A 9,069-nucleotide genomic window follows, 5' to 3' on the forward strand; every position below is an offset into this window, starting at 1 on the left:
ATTACTAGTGAGAGAGAAATGACATGTTGAGCATTAATAAAAGCATTAGGAAGCTAATAGAGCTTAGGAGGGACAAGTGTCAAGAGATGAGTTTAGTTTTGACTGAGTTGGAGGTGCAGACCACCATCTAGGTAGAGCTAAACAAATGTTGGTTTTGCAACTTTAAGACTTAGAAGAGAGGTTTGGAATAGAAACTGAAGTTATCTTTATAGTGATCTTAGGATTGCTTAGATACAGAATTTAAAAGAGAATATATTTAATTACAAATGTAGTAATCACTTCAACAAGCACATATGAGAGATCTCATATGTTCTAAGTACTAGGCTTCAGGCAGGAGATAATTACAGCCAACGTTTCTGGGGTTCTTACTATACGATAGAACTTTTTCAGTGCTGGGAATGGATCAGTGAACTTAGCGGAAACTTAGAGCCTAGTGGAGATAGAAAATAAAAGTAATGAGTAAAATACATCTGTTAGACAGTAATATAAAGAGAAAAAAAAAAGCTGGAAAGTTGGCTACACAATGTTAGGGTCAGGAAAGGCCTTCCTGGAGAAGGTAGTATTTGAACAAAGGCCAGAGCAGGCAAGGGAGCAAGGGTACTGGGAACCAATTTTTCTAGGCTGAGCAGCAAGCAGCAGCAGGAACAGTAAGTGCAAAGGCCCTGGGGTGGAGCAAGCCTGGAGCATTAGAGGAATTGGAAGAATGCCAGTATTTCTGTAGCAGCGTAGAGTAGAAGATGGTGATGTCAGGGAGGTAGCAGAGACCAGCTCAAGTAGGACTTTTGGGCTGTTGAAATGATGTTGACTTTTACTCAAGAGAAGAGGACCTACCATAGGGAGGTGTATTCTGTATTTTAGTACAGAAATGATGAAATCGGATTTTTTTTTTTTTTTTTTTGTACCAGGGATGGAATCCAGGCTTAGTCACTGAGCCACATCCCCAGCCCTTTTTATTTTTTTATTTTGAGGCAGGGTCTCACTAAATTGCTTAGAGCTTCCCTAAGTTTCTGAGTCTGGCCTCGAACTTGTGATCCTCCTGCCTCAGCGGGCTGAGTTGCTGGGATTACAGGTGAGATGGGACATATTCTAATAGCATCATCCAGGCTTCCACTGGAAAACAATATCTAAAGAAGCAAGTGCAGAAAAACAGTTAGGAGGCTCATCTGGGAAAGAAATGTTAATGCATCTGGGAACAGGTTAATGCAGCGGGGGTGGAGGGCAGTGGTTGATTCTTGATATAGTTTGAAAGTAGAGCAAACAGGACTTGTGAATGGCCTGTGAAGCATGAGAGGAAAAAGGGGGATAAAATATGTCATTTTGCTCTGAGTAGTCGAAAGGATAGTGGCAACTCTGGCTGAGGTGGAGAAGGTGGAGATGGAGTCAGGAAGACAATTCTCCTATTTGGGGGTGTTGGATTTGAATACTCCTGCAACCCTGGCTGACGTGCCCAGGTGCTGTGGAGAGAGGACTGGTGGAATGCAGTCTTACAAACAGCTGTGACTTCCGGAGAGGCGACTGGGTTGGACGTGCAGATCAGAAGTCCTCACGTGTTGGTGGCTGTCAGAGCTGGAATAGGAAAGGATATGTCAGAAATAACAAATAGAACGAGAAATCTAAAGCCCAGCAAACATCCACAGTTGGATCCAAGAAGACGGAGAAGAAGCTGAAAATGATGTAGAGGTAGAAGCAGTGAGAAAAAGAGGCTTCTAGAAAGACAAGGAAGACAGAACATCAAGGAGAACAAGAATGGGAGCCCAGTGCTGCCCAGAAGGTCCAAAAGGACAAAAGGGAGCTTATTAGGTTTGGCAGTTATGAAATCATTGGCTCTCACCAGGAAAGCAAAGAGGTGAAAGCGCGAAGCCAATTACACTGGGTGTGGCAGACGCACTCGGAGCCCCGCCCCTTGGCATTCACGGGTGGCCCACACCTGCTGATGGCGTCCCACTGTGAACACCTGCTACTTTCCCTGAGGGTTCTGTCATCAGCAGGAGCACACTGTGCCTTGGAACTGACCAGACATGCCAGAGAGCCAAGGCCCCCAGGAGCAGTCTTCAGTGCTTTGGATGTGAGTTGATTGGTAAGTACCCCAGTATTCAACCCCGGGAAGGAAAAACCCTAGGACATGTTCTAGACAGTTTCCCAAAGGTGCTAAATGATATGGAATCACAGTTTCCCACAGTAGTAACCTATGAACACTTCCTGCATTGGCTCTTGCTCTCTCCAACTCACTCTCTCTTTCCTCTAGCCGTCATTATCTCCCAAATAAACTACTCCCAACTCATTTCTATCAGAGTCTGCTTCTGAGGATGCCCAACCTCAGATGTTAGGAAAAAAAAAATTTGTAACAGATGAAGATGAAAAGGAAGTTGGAATATTTAAACTTGATTATGAATGAAAAAGGAGAGTCAGTAGAAGAAACTGGCATAGATGTGGAGTTGTTTTTTTTTTTTATCTCATAGGAAAAAAAAATCAAGCAAATTTATATACTGAGGAGAAACACCTTTAGGAAGGGGTTGTGTGTAGGGCAGGTGATGAGTTAAAAGAACCATGTCTTTGGGACCCATGGAACAAGGAGAAAAAGCATCCTCTTCACTGAGTAAGAGGAAAGAAGGGAGGAAGCTGCAGACCAGGTGAGGACTCAGTCCTGTATGTATGTTCTGGTGGCCAGAAAGCAGAATGGGATTCCACTTACTAAAGGTGAAGGAATATTTTTACTGAGCAAGAAAAATGATAAAGATGATGGAGACTAATAACCTGTCTTCATTTAAGTGGTGAATGGAAGTGGAGAGAAGTTTGGAGGGGTAAGTCCAAAAACTAGAAGAAACCCAGAAGGAACAATTTTTAAAAAGAGAGTGATCAAGTTGCCCATGTTCTTGAAAGACCATTGGTGATTTGGGGAATAGGAATTTCTGTTGGGTTAATAGAATAGAAACTACCCACTCAGAGAATAAGCAGGTAAGGAGATGAGGAAAATCAGAGAATGTCTAACAGATAAGCCCTTGATCAAAGGATGGCTCTAAAATACACATTCACATTGATTTACTGCAAAAAGGATCTAGTGTTATTTCCAGACACATCATGGTACCTGCATTGAAAAGTCATTAGACATTTGGTTGAATTATAAGAATTTGCTTGAATTTGGCCACATTTAATCAATAAAAATGTCAGTTTCATATAACTCAACTTACTATCAAAAATGTCATGGGTTAAGTTTCTTATTGACCAGAAGTCAGATTCTCGGGGCCTCTGGGTCAACCATCCAATCTAAATCTGTGCTTGAGGCACAAAACCATAAAAAACATGTAGTTCATGAAACACATGGAGGAACAATAATGAAAATTGACAAATTTTATCTACTTTTTAGGATTTCCTCTCTAATGACATATGCTCTACCGAAAGGATAACACTTTTTACTATGAAGTGTTAGAAATAGCTTTCTTTTTTCTGGATTATCATAAATATTCTGAAAATAAAATCTTTCTTCAATTCCTTCAGTTTTAATAAAAATATTTTTGAGACTGAAATGGTTATAGGAAAATGAAATCATGAATGGTGATTTATCTGCAGAGACATCATTGAGTGAAGGTAACTTTAGTGAACCTGATTATTTTAGACCTTACTCCTTGCTTCAGTAATTTTTTTCCTGAAATTTAATTGCTTTGAGGCCAATGATGAAGGGCATATAAAATGCAATTAAAAGGAGAAAAATATCTCTTGTGATTTGATATTAAACAGGAGTGATGGAGTGTGACATTAAAAATGGTATCAGAGGTGCACATTCTGCATTTCACTTTAATTATGTCAATTTCAGATTCTGGAACACTGCAGTTTCACACATGCTTAATTAAATTATGTCAGTACCAATACTTTTAGGTCAAAAAAATTTTTGCAGGAATTTCAGAGACAGGTAAGACAGGAATAGTTCTTCCTTGCTTTTCTGGATACTGGACTGGAGTCAGTGTTCATGTCTCTTACCTGTGAAAATCTGTTGTAACAGGGTGTGAGCAGAACAAGATTCTAAGACAAATGACATGATTTTGAGTGTACTTTGGGTTCATGAGTGTACTTATCCATTTTTCTATAAGAAACTGTAAGTCTTCGGTCTATTAATACTTTTTTAAAAAAATATTGTTTTAGTTGTAAATGGACACAATGCCTTTTTATTTATTTTTGTGTGATGCTGAGGATCGAACTCAGTGCCTCACACATGCTAGGCAAGTGCTCTACCACTGAGCCCCAACCCCAGCCCTGTAGTAATACTTAAGGTGTGTACTGATGGCACACAGCTGATACCAAAGCTTTCTAGAGCACACTATGCACTAACTTCCTTGTCTACCTGGTCCTTTCAATGAATTAAGTAAATAGGCAGGAATTACATAGTTCCTTCCCTTGTCCCTGTTGATGTTATTAGCAATACTTTTTTTTCCCTTCTAGAACTCATGCCCAGCCCTTTTCCTACAGGTGTTCCATGATAAAATTACAAATGAAAGTCATGGTGTATGTGTGGAAATCCTCATGTGGGAAGCCTTGTTCATACAGCAGTGCCAGGTGAAACTCAGGGGCATAGGCTCAGCTCAGATTCTGACGAAAGTATCTAGGGCCCCAGAGAACACCAGCTTCAGACCTTTTGAGACAGATGGGTTGTTTGCTGGGTCCATAGGATGGTGCTTTTGGAACATGTTACATGTAGTAAAAATCTTGAGAACAAAATGAAATGTATGTTCTTTTAGTTAATTTATTTGGTTAGCAAATGCTTTAGGTAATTCTGTTCGTAATAATAGTTGTCATTCACTGACTATCATGTGGCATCTAAAATACACACGTGCGTGCGCGCACACACACACACATACATAAATACATACATATGTACCTAACATAGTTTCTATTAAAATGGGTATTGTGATCTCTTTGAAAGATGAGGAAACAGAGAAGGCTGAAGTTCATACAGCCAGAAAGTAGCAGAGATAAAATTCAAACTCGGTTGCATCTGGCTCTGTATTCCACTTATTGCACTCTACCATATAGCCTCCTGAAGGAGCCTTCAGAGAGATAACTTTAGTTACCTCTAATCCCTGTAGTCGTTAGTGTGATCTTGTAAAGAATATGGTTGAAAGTAGTCCTGTGGTCCCTCGAAATCCACTGAACTCAACTTTCGCTGCTCTCGGTTGTCAGTTTAAAATGAGCACAATAAAAATAATGAATCCGACCTAATTAAAATAATTAAAGAGGATTCTTTTATAAGCCATAATTAATAATAGATGTAAATTTTTATTGATCATTGACTACTTTTTCCTGAGACATTTAAGGTATTCCATAGTTATTTCACCTGTCTTCATATGTTCCTTTTAAAAACAAACATTTTTAATTAAAGCACAGCATTAGGTAACAGAATGCACAAATCCTATGTGGACAGCTTGGTGAAATATCACAATGTGAGCCCATCCATCCAGCCATCTCAGAGACGGCACTGAGGAGCTCCCTTGTCCCCTTGCTGATTGTCCCTCTTTCTCTCTTACCCAAAGAAAATCATTAACTTGGTTTTTAAGATCTTAGATTAGTTTTATCTGTTTAATTTTTTAAATAAGTAGAGCCTTTGGATTTTAATTTTTTATGTGTGAATTCTTTAGCTCAATATGATTCTTCAATTCATCCAAGTAGTTGCAAGTAGCTGTAGTTTTTCATTTTCATTGATTTTAGTAAATTTCTACAAATATTCAATACTAAAAAAAATCCTGCTGTTCATAAACATTTAAATTATTCCCATTGAGGCTATTACAAATAGAATTGTGATCAAAATTTTTGTACACATCTTTTGGAGTAAACCAGATTTCCAAAATGGTTATAACAATTTACAGTCTTCCCACCCATAAGTGAGGGTTCCTTCACTGAATTTTAGTCTTGATATTTTTTATTTGTTCCTTTTAGATATAAATGATAATAGAGTGTATTTTGACATATTGTACATACATGGAGTATAACTTTCCATTCTTGTGATTGTACATGATGTGGAGTTACACTGGTAATGTATTCATATATGAACATGGGAAAGTGATGTCCAGTTCATTCTATTGTCTTTCCTATTCCTTCCCTCCCTTCTCTCCATTCTCCTTTGTCTACTCCAATGAACTTCTGTTATTCCCTCCCCACTCCCCTTATTGTATGCTAGCATCTGCGTATCAGAGAGAACATTCGGCTTTTGGTTTTTTTAGGATTGCCTTCTTCCACTTAGCATGATATTCTCTAGTTCCATCCATTTACTGGCAAACGCCATAATTTCTTTCTTCTTTAAGGCTAATATTCCATTGTGTATATATACCACATTTTCTTTATCCATTTATCTATTGAAGCACACCTAGGTTGGTTCTATAGCTTAGCTATTGTGAATTGAGCTGCTATAAACATTGATGTGGCTGCATCACTATAGTATACTGATTTTAAGTCCTTCGGGCATAAACCGAGGTGTAGGGATAGCTGGGTCAAATGGTTGTTCCCTACAGAGTTTTCTGAGGAATCTCCATACTGCCTTCCAGAGTGGTTACACCCATTTGCATTCCCACCAGCAATGTATGAGTGTACCTTTTTCCCATATCTTTGCCAACATTTATTGTTACTTGTATTCTTGATAATTGCTATTCTCTTCATCTTGAGTTTTAATGCTTGTTAACAAGGTCAAGAGCTAGAGGGAAGCATCACTTCCATCCTATTGCAGCACAGTGATGTCAAATTTCTACCCAGGATGACTCAGCCATCTCCCGGAGCTGAGGTTGGGAGCTCCTTCCTAGCAGCGAGTGTATCACCCTTGCCGGAAGTGCTTCTTGGACCTTGCTGTGAATGGTGGCAGTTTAATAACACATGGAAGGGCACCAGTGGATGATCTCATGTGTGAGTAACCACTTTAAAATCATCTTAGTATTGTTGTCGATTCAGCAGTGTGAAAGGAGCAATATCAAAGTAAGCCATTTAGCAGGGCAGAGGTACACTAAGCTGGGAGCTCCTGCAGTAAGAAGGAACACTAGGGTCTCCCTAAAGTATCTTCTTTTTTAAATGAATGAATGAATGAATGAATTTTTATTTGTTCTAATCAGTTATACATGACAGTGGATTGCATTTTGACACATCATACATAAATGGAGTATAACTTTTCATTCTGGTTGTACATGATGTAGAATCACATAGGTCATGTAATCATACATGCACATAGGGTAATAATGTTCAATTCATTCTACTATCCTTCTTACCCCTATATTCCCTCCCCGCCTTAACCTCCCCTCTGCCTAATCCAAAGTACCCCTATTTTTCCCTAGTGCCCCCCTTATTGTGAATTAGCATCTGTATATCAGAGAAAACATTCGGTCTTTGGTTTTGGGGATTGGCTTCTTCCACTTAAAGCATGGTATTCTCTAGCTCCATCCATTTACCTGCAAATGCCATAATTTCATTCTTCTTTAAGGTTGAGTAATATTCCATTGTGTATATATACCACATTTCCTTTATCAATTCATCTGTTGAAAGGCATGTAGGTTGATTCCATCAGAGCATTTGGTAGAAGTTCCTAAGATACCAGAGCTTCTACAATGCCACTCTAGAAGATAACATTGATTGAACTGACAGCAGGTGCTTAAAACACCTGACCTATTTCTCTTACATGTGTCAAAATCTTTTATTAAATTTCCTTATAATTTCTAATACTCTTATTTCAGAAATTCTTATAAACTAGATTTACTTTTTAATCAGTTAGAAGATGGGAGAAATGATTTTATAGGTAATCCTGAGTACCAGGGACAAAACTAGAAATAAGTTTACAAAATGAAGTAGATCTATACATTGTCTTTCAAAAGTACAGCTAGGCTGTGGAGATGGTATGGAGAAAAAGAAAGTGACCTTCTTGAATTTATTTGACATGGATATGTGTGTCTACACATATTTATACACACGTGTGTGTGTATGTGTGTGTATAATTTTTCTTCTTGTTGATGTTAAAGAGGTAAAGAGAAACCGAACAAACAAGTTTCAATTGTATCCTTTAAAAATTACCTCTCCTCCTTGGTTCATGTGCCTTAAGTAGATGAGGAAGTAAAGGTAATATAATCTTTAAATAATAAAGGGAGGATTAATAGAGGCTTAATCTCCATATTTCCAGTACCCAATGTTTCTTTGATGACAAAATCTTTTCTTAGACTCTTGGTTGTCTTTTGTTTTTTTCCTTTCTTTCTTTCTTTTTTTTTTTAATTACACTGATACTCATTAATTCCTAATACCTAATAGAGTATCAGTATTATTAATTACCTTGTCTTCAGTCCCCGGAGTCATATGCACAATGGTACTGTCTTCATTAAGTTTTTGACCAACATTAAAAAAAAAAAAAAAAAACCCCAAACCTCAGTAACCTGAAAGTAAGATTTTCACAGTCAAATCTAGTGATGCTATCTTCTTGCATTTGCTTTCAATGTTGTCAGTTGACTTGGTTGATTTATGTATTTGCCATAAACGTGTTTTTTAAAGAAATAGTAATAATCTGCAGGTAAAAAAAATACAAGCAAAAGTAGGGTGAGGGAGAAGGAGTAAGAATAAAAAAATCAGTGTGATTTTCTTTCGCACACGTCATTGTGCAAGCAGAAAGCAACTTTCTCCCCTCCCTCAGCTTCTGTAGGTAGGAGAAGTTTTGGGAAAGGCTGGAGGCTTCTCCTCCTCTACACTCTTCCCGCCCCCACTAAGGGACCTTCAGCTGCTCTGAAGAGCAGTTGAAGGGATAAAAAAAACCTAAGGGATAAAAAACTTTTATTTGACTGGGATAGTTTTATCTTTATGTAAAAAATACATTTAAATATATCTACACTTTATTTTCTATTTAAAGCTATTTTTTCCCATGGACTGTTAAGGTGGATTCTTTGGAGACCTTGCCTGCCTTCCAACACTGAGCGTCTCTCACTGATAGTTTCCTTGACTCAGGGAACTCTTTCACTTCCCTGCTTAGAACTCCTCCTCCAGCAAGATTTTGCTTCCAGAAGGTGACTGCACAACAGGAACAAAAACTGTACTGTAAAATTTGCCCAGGAGTCTGAGGCTGGA

General features: G+C 38.4%; 1 long non-coding RNA gene across 1 annotated transcript; it reads left to right on the top strand.

The window, feature by feature from the left end:
• Window positions 1–1,975: 1,975 nt before the first annotated feature.
• On the top strand, window positions 1,976–9,069 carry LOC306657051. Its single transcript, XR_013762705.1, has 3 exons — window positions 1,976–2,077; window positions 6,736–6,882; window positions 8,855–9,069. It is a non-coding gene; the product is annotated as an uncharacterized lncRNA (long non-coding RNA).

Source organism: Sciurus vulgaris (genome assembly GCF_902686455.1).
Source record: "Sciurus vulgaris genome assembly, chromosome: 1".
Classification (NCBI taxonomy): Eukaryota; Metazoa; Chordata; class Mammalia; order Rodentia; family Sciuridae; genus Sciurus; species Sciurus vulgaris.